This window comes from Lepisosteus oculatus, chromosome 3 (genome assembly GCF_040954835.1).
Source record: "Lepisosteus oculatus isolate fLepOcu1 chromosome 3, fLepOcu1.hap2, whole genome shotgun sequence".
Classification (NCBI taxonomy): Eukaryota; Metazoa; Chordata; class Actinopteri; order Semionotiformes; family Lepisosteidae; genus Lepisosteus; species Lepisosteus oculatus.
Window position 1 is genome coordinate 31939678 of NC_090698.1, and position 12460 is coordinate 31952137.

General features: G+C 35.6%; 1 protein-coding gene across 1 annotated transcript in view; it reads left to right on the forward strand.

Moving 5' to 3' along the window:
• The window catches only part of cntnap3 (contactin associated protein family member 3), a 345658-nt gene that overhangs the window by 100689 nt on the left and 232509 nt on the right, over positions 1-12460 (forward strand). The window lies entirely within an intron of this gene.

The window sequence follows — 12460 nt, forward strand, 5'->3', positions numbered from 1 at the left end:
TGTGCATACGGAAATCTATCCATAATTATAGCTAACACATGAAATCTGGCATGTAAAGTTTTACTGAAATACATCAAAGAATCACAATGTACATTTACCATGAGAAATTGTTCAAATAATAATTACCACTGTTTTTCCATTCATGTGCGTTGCTATGCATGCATGTTGGTTTTCTGTGGTTTTCTTGGTTCTAACTATGGTTTGCTTTTGTAAGAAAACCGGCTCAGGGACGGCAAATATGTAATCATAGCCACTCAGGGACTCCATAAATGTAACGTTGCCATAGCCAAAATGTAAATGTAGTGGCTCTCTGAAGGCACCAGTTCTGTAGGGTTTGGGCATTTACTGAGACAAGTATTAATTGTAGCAGTAAATCACAAAGTTGATTCTTTTGATGGCTTTAGAATCCAACCATGCAACATAACTCAAACAACGCACACACACAGGTACTAATACACGAGGATACATTTATTAATACATAGAATATGCATGTAAAACTAACAGATCTTATCGAGAGGGTTATCAGAATACAAAAGATATATATTCAGTCAGTTACAAAGTGTTACACATATCAAGAGGACATACGTTCAGTATATCATTCATTAAGACCGTTTCGTAAAGTGAACTTGGTTATAACTTCTACATTAGATACTCGAAACAAGTACATAACTCTTAGGAATTAAATTGATATCAACTTGTTGGGATAGCAATTGAATTCTCGAGCTGTAATGCATTGAAGTTGAATACTCATCCAATCTCTGGGGATTCAGATCTCCTGCGGGCACAAAGAAACAGTTGTAGGCTGTTGCTGTTCAATCCGCGCTCTCTGGCTCGGTGCCAGGCTGTGCTGTGCGGCTTGCGACGGTGCGCTGCTGATGCTCACTGTTGGCTTTAACTAGCAAAGTTTGTGCACAGGAGAAAAGATGACTGTGGGTCCCAGCAAGTCAGGAAGAGGACCGGTTCATTCCTGATGAAGAGCTAGTTCTGAATAGTGATTCAGCTGTCCACAGTTCCGACCTGTTCACGAGGTCTGCTGCTGGTTACTCTCTGGCAACCTCCACTCTAGACTCTTAGAACAAAGGAAAGTTCTGGCACTCGGACACACTGGCCGTTCCGTGGTTGTCCGGGCTGAGTTTCAGGATGGTCAGGAGGCGCGCTGGGAGAATGTCCTGCCCTTGGGAGCCTTCTGCTCCTGGGCCGTCCTGCCCTGGAATTCTCCTTTGAATTCCCTTTAGAACAGTCCACAGAATCCTCTCCAGAATCTTACTTAATCTTACTGAATCTCTGTGTTGCCTGTTTTTACCTGGAGGAACTTCAGCTCGTTGATTGGCTGAAAGTTCCATGGGCATCAGAGTCCCACGTGGGTTACTCGGCCCTACCAGTCCCTGATTGGTTGATCAAGGTGAGATATGAGTCACTTACTCCTGACACTTAGGAATGCAGTCCAGATGTCCATCTGGCACTCCCTAGACAGATAGGCGCCAATGGATGACCATTGATCATGATAGCCAGGCTTAGCTAAGTGCATCCCCCTTTGGGAGCTGTCCTTATCAAAGGAACCTTAAATCAGCCTGCATGAATAGTTACTCTGTGGCTGCACTACAGAGATGAACAGAGAAATGAGGCCTAATTTGGGAATTCTGCCTTATTAATAAGCCTCACCGCTACACTTTATTCCCAATCTTTGTCTTTCCCTACATTCACTTGATCTTACCATCATAAAGCAAACAAAACAAGAAGTGAGAATTGCACTCCCTGAAATGCAACTAAAAATAAATGATTTCATAGGTTACCTGTTCATTGCTACCTATTACATTTGGACAGTCTATGATCAAATGTAATGGAACTGTGGAATTTGCTACATCTTTCAATTTTGTTTTTGTTATTGCCCACATACAGATGCAGCCATTCAAAGTGCACAGTACACTTTCCATAAGAATCAGCGCTTTTATATATCGCCTTTAAAGGTGGCTTCTCAAAACGCTTTACAGGATAAAAACAACAATTACAGCAACAACAACAATATTGTATTACATTGCACTTTGAAAACCAAGTAATAACTATATGTGCAAACGTTTTATGATATGTCGCTGTTGTGAATGTCTGTGGAGTGTATCTTATTTGCATGTCTATCCCTCAATTCAATTCAATTCAAGGTGCTTTATTAGCATGACAGAGGGATACAATCGGTGTTGGGTATTTACTTTGTTTTGAGATTCCACTTTTAAAGGTGATATATAAAATCAAGGCTTTAACTTGCTTTAACTCCGCAATGTATTTAAAAAATAAAAAGGATTACAATCTAATCTTTCCACGTTTGATCCCAAGATCCCAAGAAAAATAAATCTAAACGGGGAGAAAGCTATGCTGAAAGTTTATTAAGATACTTAGAAGACAAAGATATCAATTTATGTTGCATTTGTCTGATTGTGAATCAAAAAACACATATATTTAAACACGAGTTTACGATTTAAATCAAAACGCGATTCAAATCAATATAAATGTTTATTTTGTAACGCATAGGTGACTATTCATTGTTATGAAAATGACTTAAATTCGATCATGATGTGATATTTAGAAATATAAATTTGTTTGGTGGGAGTGAGGTTTTATTTAATCTCTGACCAAGGGAAACGTTTCATTTTTTCAAAGAAATGTTTGTTAAAAAAAAAGGTCATGGTTCTACAGTGGGATTCAATCACAGACCGTGTGACATGGGAGTCAGGAACCTAACCCACAGTGCCACCGGCAAGGTTACATGCAGAGTGCTGAAAAAGCACTACAGAAACATTATCAACAGACAATGTACAGCGTGTACTATTCTTGTGTTGTGGCACATGAATATAATTATATCGTTATTAATTTCTTTAGATACGCGATTCCATATTATATTCCCTTTTAATCAAATTCTAAAAGTATGCTTGTTGACTCCGGTATCATGTTAGTTAAAGACTTCGATGCTTAAAATGTTTAGGGAGAAATGGAATACTTGTGTGTATGTTTTCTTTAAAGTAAGCATGAGCATGTGAAAGGCATGGTGAATCGATTCTCAAAAATTACTGTACTTTGCATGATTGGAAACAAATGCGTGATTGCAATATGCTGTGGTGTTACCTTTACAAAGACGGTCAATGAAAAAAAGAATGTGGACCAGGGCAATACTTTGAGTTTACACTTACAGATTGTCCAAGATCATTCATTATTAATACTATTAGTAATATCTTTGTTAAAGACTTTGATGGCGACAGCTCAAACACGAGAGGTTGAGCTTTATTAGCTCCACCTTGGGGAAATTCCGGATACTATTATTTTGCTTGCTGTATTATAGGAGAATTTACGGTAACTAGCGGTATTTACCGGTAACTTGCGGTAGACGGCATACAGCGCACCGGAAAATAATGCAGTATCACCTGCGCATTTTGAATGGCTGCATCTGTATGTGTATAAAACATATACATGTACGCACACACACCATTTCAGTGCTTTTTTCAAATTAAGGTCAATAAAAGAACACAAAATTCCAAGTTTCAGAAAAATGCAAAACAACATAATTACATTATACATGAATAGCCATGTTATTTATATCTTCATCATTTTTATAATGAAAAGATCTTGCTTTACCTTAAATCACTGTAGTAAGTTACAGCCTGCAGGTGGAAATTTGGTGAATTATTGATGAGAAAATCACCAGTTAATTAGACATGCATCTGTTCTTCCAAGGAATTGGCAAGTCTTGCCAAAGACATATCAGATGAAATCTCCCCTCATTTAAGTGACTCTTCATGTTGCACAAAAGTGCTTGATCTTGGCATCAAGCAATGCTTGGAAGAAAGAAACAATGCTTTCTACTGAAAATTGAAACTGAGTGAAATTATGTAGAGCTACTCAGGTGAACACAGTAACACAGCATCCTAAACCATTAGTTTAATGCCCTTTTCTAATATGCTTTAAAATAAACACTTTCCAGCTAATTGTAAAAAATAAACAAAACCAAAAATATTATTAATGTTACTCTGTATAACCAATTTTGTAGGAATAGAAGTTAAACGGTTATCAGAATAAATATTTTTGTAAGTTATAAGTTTTCATTAGAAGTAGACTGTTAATCGGGTATTTGCTATGTCCTAACATGATCAACTATTCCAACAGAAATAGACTCTAATAATTATCAAGCATTGGGATCATCCAGGCTAATGATTTCAGCACTGGGTATTCTCTTCTCATTGCTAAACAAACTGTGGCAGAGATATGTGCTGCAATTGCTGAAAATGTATACAAGGTGCCTATTATGTTTTTAAATAGTTACTTTAAATAAGGTTAACAAGATGTCAATGTTTTTAAAAATATATCTTTGCTGCGGGAGATCTTAAGATGTAAGTTAATGTTTAGATAATCAACATATTATTTATAATTGTTACACAAAGTATTGCACAGTGATACTATTTCTAAAAAACAAAGATATTAATGACCTAGCACTAACCGCAAGAATAAAAACACATATAAAACTATGTGTAGATTTAACATCAAAACACCGCACCACAGACTTTCTATCTTAAGAACAAGATAAACTCACCTTTAAAACACTGTATTTCAGATTCAAATGCAGCAATATTTTATCAGACCGTTTATCTGCTGACACAGTTCAATGGAGCTTCAAATTCCACTGATAATTTTCCATTCTAGCTGTAAAAATACATTCATGAAAACCGAAACTTAGTCAAAACATAAAAAACCAATATCCTTACTATGTATATACAACTGCATCTTAATACAGCAAATACATCCAGAGTTATGGACAGATGAATTAAGAATTAGGGATGCAAAGGGTATTTTCAAACTAACCAGATGGGTAGAAATAGCTGTCACTCATTGAATTCTGACTTTGGGGAGGTTTAAAGCTGTCCAGAATGAATGCAATGTTTTTTTTTTAACTTTTCTTTGTCTATCTGACTTAAGCAAGACTAACAGAGGTTCGATTGGGCTGAAAGATCATTAAGGAAGACTTTTCTGACAGTTTAGAAATACCGCCCCAGTTTGTTCTTACTTCAGATGCAGATATCCAAACCTGCAGATCACTGAAAATGTTAATCTATTAAAGGACTGTTACAGCTTTAGATGATGGAAAAGTGTCTTTTAGATTTTAGATAAAGTTTGTGACACTTGGAAGAGTAAACACTTCTAGTTTCAAAGCAGAGGGGATGTTTGCTATGCAGCTTAGTTTTATTGATCCACTGCCTAGATTCTCAGCATCTACATCCACTGTCGTATATATGTCTATTTTTATATAGCTTTATAAGTAGACATGTTAACTAAGTACCTGCATTTAGGGAAATGGATGTAGATTTGTATTTTAGCGTTCTTTTGAGTGTTATGCTGCTATAGTTTGAGTAGTCATTTACTTACTTAATTTGTTGCATTCTGTAACTTGCCTTATGTTAAGGTGCATTAGTAACCAGGAGACAAAGTCACCCTGTGGATTTTTTGGTAATTGGAGTTCCTAAGCTAAAGCAGGATCAGTGACTGTTGAGAATCTGTATTAAAAAATGAGGGTGAAAATGAAAGCCCACATTCAGTTTCTCTCCCCCTACTACAAGGATGTACCACCAAGTCATGAAACACTCCAGTGCTACAGCAGAAATGTTAAGCTAAAATAAATAACTTTTATGAAGCCAAATGATTATAAATCATAATTATATCAACCACTAAAACAAATATATATATATAAATCAGCATATGTATAAAAAACTAAAATTTAAAAATATACATAGTGGCTTTGAAATTTGTATTTAAAAATACATGTAAAAAACTCAATTGTAATCTCTGTTTAAGGGAATCTTTCTGAGCATCCTGGAGAATGTTAGTCTTGCCCATTCATGTTATTACTTTATTATTAATATTATTTTAATATTTGACATACTATGATATAACAAATAACAAAAATGTGAATATAGTTTAATTATTTCATATATTAATATTGTTTATGACATTCACAGACATTATATGTCTGTTATTTTTATTGTTGGATACCAAAATTTGCCTTTAGCTACATAATTGCATGTTAAGTAGATTTAAAAATGTACAGTAGGGAAATGAGTTAAAGGGAGCAATTGTTTCACTGTGCAATTGATTCAATTGTTTCAGTGTCACTTGTGAATCGGCTTGGCCAGAGAACCACATAGTGAAGTACACCATGTTGTGCTGTAGTACTTCTAAAGCAGCCATGAGTTTTAAAGCACATTCTGAGTGGAGCATCTGCATATATTGCATATCTGTACTATAAAGGGGTTTCTTTAATAAAACCACTCTTTTCCCACAACAACACTGCAATAAGACTAAATGTTATGATTTATAGTATGTTGTCATTCTTTTAGTATGTTTCTCAGTAATTTCATATAAGTTTTAATTCAATATTTTTTATTAATATTCAATCAATTCAATTTATTTTTATATAGCACCTTTCACAACAAGGTTGCCCCAAGGTGCTTAACAAAGCAAGTGACCATTCATGTTGTGAATAAAGAACAGAAAAGACCAGAAAACAATGGAGGATGGGAACCAAAAACTCCTTAGTAAGGAGAAAAAAAACCTCTAGGGGTCCAAGGTCAACTGGCTGCCCAACCCCTTTGGACATGCTAACATTATACAATTAAATTGTAAATGAATAAAGGTGTTAATCCACCCATCATGTCTTCTGTATGTCGGTAGTCTATGCAGATCTCTGTAGACTAATAAAAATCCTCCTAAATGATAGCTATATCCATGATGTCCCTCTTGGATCCATGGCAGTGATGTAGCATCCAACTCAGATGGTATTCAGCCCGGGCACCATCTGGACATGTGGGGAGGAGAATAAGATCATTTAGTCAGAACAGATTTATCTACCTAGTGAGCCAACACAGAGACACACAATGACATGTACAGCAGCACCAGCAGCCATGGTTGCAGCAGGCTATAATGTAAGGTGTAAGTAGGCTAGGCTGAAGTAATAGGTCTTCAGTCTGGATTTGAAAACTGAGATTGACTCGGCATCCCGAATATGGGGTGGGAGACTGTTCCATAAGCTAGGGGCCCTGTAACTAAAGTGTAATTAATGGTTTTACCACTGTTTTTTTATTGATGCGTGGAATATGAAGAAGACCTGCATTCTGTTATCTAAGCGGGCGACTTAGATTGTATACATTAATAAGTTCCATTATATAAACAAGTGCCTGACCTCTGAGAGCCTTATAAGTAAGTAGAAGGATTTTGAAGTCCACCCTGTACCTGACAGGAAGCCAATAAAGAGAACTAAGTAAATGGGTGGTACAGTATATATGGTCGTACTTTCTGCTACAAGTAACAATTCTAGCTGCTGTATTCTGAATTTGCTGTAAGATACTGAAAGAGTGATGGGTCCTCCCTGATAGTAGAGCATTGCATTAGTTTAACCTGCTGTATACAAGAGCATGTATTAATTTATCTGTTTCTTGAGTGGAGAGAAACTACCTTAGTTTTACAGTTTTAACTAAAGGAAGCTTGTTTTTGATACTGTTTTAATATTAGAGTTAAACAAGAGCCTTGTGTTAAATATGATGCCTCTGTTACATGCTGAGTCTTTGTGGCAATTTTTTAAATCCTCTGAGTTAAGTCCTGAAGTTATAGTAGTCCTATCAGTATTGTTGCCTCCAAACAACATAACCTCTGTTTTATCAGAGTTGAGTAACTAAAGGTTTTCACACATCCAAGTCTTTACTTCATTAATGCAATTAACTAAAGTGATTAAAGATGAGTTGTCGTCAGGTGTAAAGGTAATGCATATTTGAGTGTCATCAGCATATGAATGAAAATTAATATTATGGTATTATCCTACCTAGCGGAAGCATGTACAGAGAGAACCATATTGGTCCCAGCACTGATCCCTGTGGTACCTCAAATTGAACTGGTGACATTGACAAAGAAGTACAATTATTAGATATTCGAACATAATGAAAATGATTACTTAAATATGAAGTAAACCACTTAAGGATGGTTCCAGATAAGCCAACCTCAAATTCAAGCCTGTGTAACAAAACGGAGTGGTCAACTGTGTCAAAGGCAGTACTAAGATCCAGAAGCATTGCATTCCCCACGTCAGTAGCTAACAGAATATGACTCTTGTTAATGCTGTTTCAGTGCTGTATATCATTTCACTCCAGATATGATTGAAGTTGGGCCACAACTATTCTCCCAAGAATTTTAGTTAAGCAGAATGACAGTGGTTCAGTGGTAAAGGTCATTCCCAACAACATGTAAGTTGTGTTTTTAACACAATTTGGATAATCAAGACTTTTTCCCTAAAATATAGATATTGTTTATTATTTTATATATCACAGCATGTTAAATATGATAATAATGTTAATAAAACTAGCAACTACATGAAATGATATGAACACGAAATGTGTAAACTGTTCCTCCCACTCAATACATCATTAGAGGCATCTTAATTTTGTAAATTGACCTAGAAACCAGTTATCTTATGACCCATTGGCTGAATTTTATGGATAGTCATTGCCAACAGCCATATCACCCTGCAGCTCAAAATTGACAACCTATTGAAGCGAAACAGGTGTGAGCCTGGTCAGTATCTGGATAGGTGACCTCCTGAGAAAAACTAAGGTTGCTGCACATTGGTGTGGTGGAGGGGAGTCCCCATTACCTGTAAAGCTTTTTGAGTGGAGTGTCAGGAAAAGCGCTATATAAATGTAAGCAATTATAGCAATTATTATTATAGTCATTAACTATCCAGAGTGTGATAATAAAGGGACAGCTATACAAAAATTAAACATATTGTAACGCTTACGGACGACAGGCACTGTGTAAGAGCCGGATTACCAGAGCGGTGACATTGCCGCCCTTCCCTGTGATAGCAGGACTACAGCTACTAGGGTGTAGGGAGATCTCTCTTTAGCTCACCGGGCTGGGTCCCTGCTGAGTGACACGAGAGTCCCAGGTTCGAGCCCCAGACGATGCGGGGCCGACCTAATGCGGCTAGGGTGCCCGCCTGAACCCCCGTTGCGTTACAATGTATATATAATCTATAAAAATTTTGCTTTTAATTATAAAAATCATATATTTATTTTCTGAAATTCTGAATTTATTACAGAGTTTCAGGCATTCTAATCATCCTTTCAATCATGCTGCCCAGCTCCCCCCGCCCACCCACTCGGGCCCACAAAACCATCCCAAAGTTCACTTGTATCTGAATGAATACTATACATGTTTACATTGAATTGAGAACACATTGTAAAATATCTCTTCTATTTTATATTATAATTTCATAAAAGCTCACCAAAACTTACAAAAGGTTAGCTTTTGTACAGTAATGTTAGAAAGAAGCCTCTGAACCTTTGCAAGCTACTCTGAGTTTACAGGCATTTTCACTTGTTCACCAAATTACAATATCAGGACAAGAAAAACTCAGTGGTATCTCATGTCTCATCTTATTTCAGTTTTGTAAAATAAACAATGATTTTTGACATTTTATTTAAATATGGTAATATGTAGGACCTGTATGCATTTTTAATTCTGGTTCTTCACAGTTATGCTGTTAGAATTACTGTTCAGCAGTCTGGTTTGTGCAATTGAGAGTAGTTTTCAAGTTGTTTTCATTCCCGGGATATGGCGTCTTGTTATAGAGATTTGCTGTAAAGTCTCTCAGCTCCCCAACACAGGAGAACTGAACCAGTTTCATTGCTGCATTTGCACTATTGAAAGTAGCTTAGCACCTGCTTTCACCCCCAAGATATATCACCATCTGTTTTAGAAAATCATGTCAAGTTTACAGTAAGTAACTCTAATAGATCATGTACTATTAATTACTTGTTGTTATAATGTAAAAAAGCTTTAACTAATGTGATAGTATTTCATAGCTTTAGTTTTAATTTTTTTAAACTAAAGAAGTAAACAAAATAGTTATGTATTGTATCCTTTTTAAATAAATAGGGAATTCAATTGGATATTTAAATATTTGAATAGTCTTTTGATTTACATATTTAAAAAAGATAGAATTAGCAACATCCTGCATTAAAAAAATCATTGTTGTATATAATTTTACAATTATACACCCACACATACATTTTCTAATAGCTTTTCTTCCTCTCCTGCATGGATTACACAGAGAAGACATCTTCTCTAGTGTGTAGTATGCTACAAAGTTCTATTACTTCTGAGGTGGGATTTTTAACCATTTATTACTCTTATGTCTTTTATTTATTAGTTTCAACTTTGACCTTCAATGTGTTTGAACACTAAAGTTAAATTTGTTTAAAGTCTGGAGATTGATATGGACAGTTGAGAAGCTTTGTTATATGTGTAGTTAATGTATTTGCTGCTTTGGAAGAATTCTTTGAACTACCGCTATCCTGGGATAAAATGTCTATTTTCAGTGAAGTTTAATCTTTTTAGAAGAGGGAGCCCTGGTAAATGTTGGAATTTCTGATTTCTCTGTCTTAACAAGGGCTGCCAGATGAATAAATGCAAAACAGCTCCAAAATATTATGAACTTCCTACCAAGTGTTTCAGTTAGCATGAAGACATCAAGTACATGATATTCACATTTTTGTATTTCAAACATAACAATAATTTTTTTTAAATAGAAATTTAGGTGGAGGCCAAATTCTAATATCGCACTTCTGCTTCCCCATGCATATAAGCTCAAAATCTGAAGCACTTCCACTTGTCCTCTTGAGCACTCTGCATACCATTCAATCCTAGTTGGAAATATTTCTTATTTGGCATCGCCCAGACCTTACCCTCATCATTTTCATTTTGAATTGGAGTCCCTAGAACTCTTGTTTCTCTATCTCAAAGCTCCACTGAAAACAAGCATTTTTCTTTCAGGTCTGAGGCAAACAAGCCTTCCAGAAACTGAACTGAACTGAATACAGCAGTCATCTACTGGGCAGATTTATACTCCTACTCTACATCTTCCTAATATTGCTTACTCTGCTCTTTATGTAAATTATTAATGAAGAAATAATTTTAACTTTAATGTATGAGCTAAACGTACAATTATGCACAAGGATATTTTAAAAGTATTTAAAAAATAAATACTTAGGTACAGTAAATAAATTGTTCACATCTGACATAAACTGTTTAGCCATGTTTTTGAAGCTGATTACATGGTGTCTCCAAGAAATGGCTTTTACATTGGATCAATAACCATAAAATAAAAAGGGAAGAAAGTCTGGAAAACAGTTGAATTGGACAAAGTCATAGGAATATGAAATATGAGAGAGCTATTAGAGCAAGGGGATGAGCCAGATTTGCAGGAACCAAAAAGGTTTTTGCAAAACCTGAAAAAGCAGAAGTACTGCAGAGGTTGGTGAGACCTACAGTATGTGCAAGAAAATGGCTCATTGTATAAAAAATGCCCAGTGGGGAATATGTTAGATGTAATGTGAGAAAACCTTGGCTGGGATTATTAACAGGTTTTATTGTCAAAGGTTATATTGAAACATGCTAGACTGTTTTAAGTTTTTCCCTCGGTGTCATCTAACAGAGAAAGTTCTTGTCTATGACAGGTCTTCCCTACAACTAATATCAAACATAAATATTATCTTACATCAGGTTGCTATGGATATAATAGGGCCTTTTGAAAGAAGAAGCTCAGGTAATTGTTTTATTCTAGTTCTTAAGGACTATGCTTTGAAATTTCCATAGAACTTTTCTTTGTGCAGTATCAAGCTAAGGCAAGTCACAAAAATGTGACTTTCTTAGGTTGGTAAACATGGAGAGATTATCACAACTTCATGTCCCGTCAGCTGAAACATTTTTATAGTGTATGAGACATTAAGAATTATTAGTAAGTTATTTTTACCTGTATATAAAATCAGAAACTTGCCAGTTTAGTCTTAGACATTCAGGTTTGTGGTTACACATCATACCCAGATCATTGCTATCTGCAGACCTATGGCTTGATAGAACGCCTCAACCAGATACTTAAATCCATGTTCTAAAGTTTTGTGAATTATACTGGCAGAGGATGGAACCTTTGATTGATATACTTATCATTTGCTTTCTAGTATCTTGTGCATATCGATGTATATTTAGCATTTAATCTTTTTAATTACTTTAAAATTGAACAGTGAGAGTTGAGGTTCTACAAAACAATCCAAATACAAATATTCAGAAGATGTTCACATTCAAAGTCTTTGTACTGGATGATAGAAGACGTATAAACCTTCCTTTTGTCACGTTAAAAAGTGGAAAGTAAGGTAGAAACCTAAAATATCCAAAACATTCTTCTGATGAAGCCAAAGAGCAGTCTGTATCAACTTGCTTTGCCTGGTTTCTGTCACACAACACAACATCCATTAGTGGAAAAAATATATAGGTTAGTACAGGCGGCAGATACCTGAGTGATTCTGAAGGACAAAATCAATAGTATGTTATATTTCCACAACATTGAGCTAAAATCACTAATTGATCATAAATCCCTGGA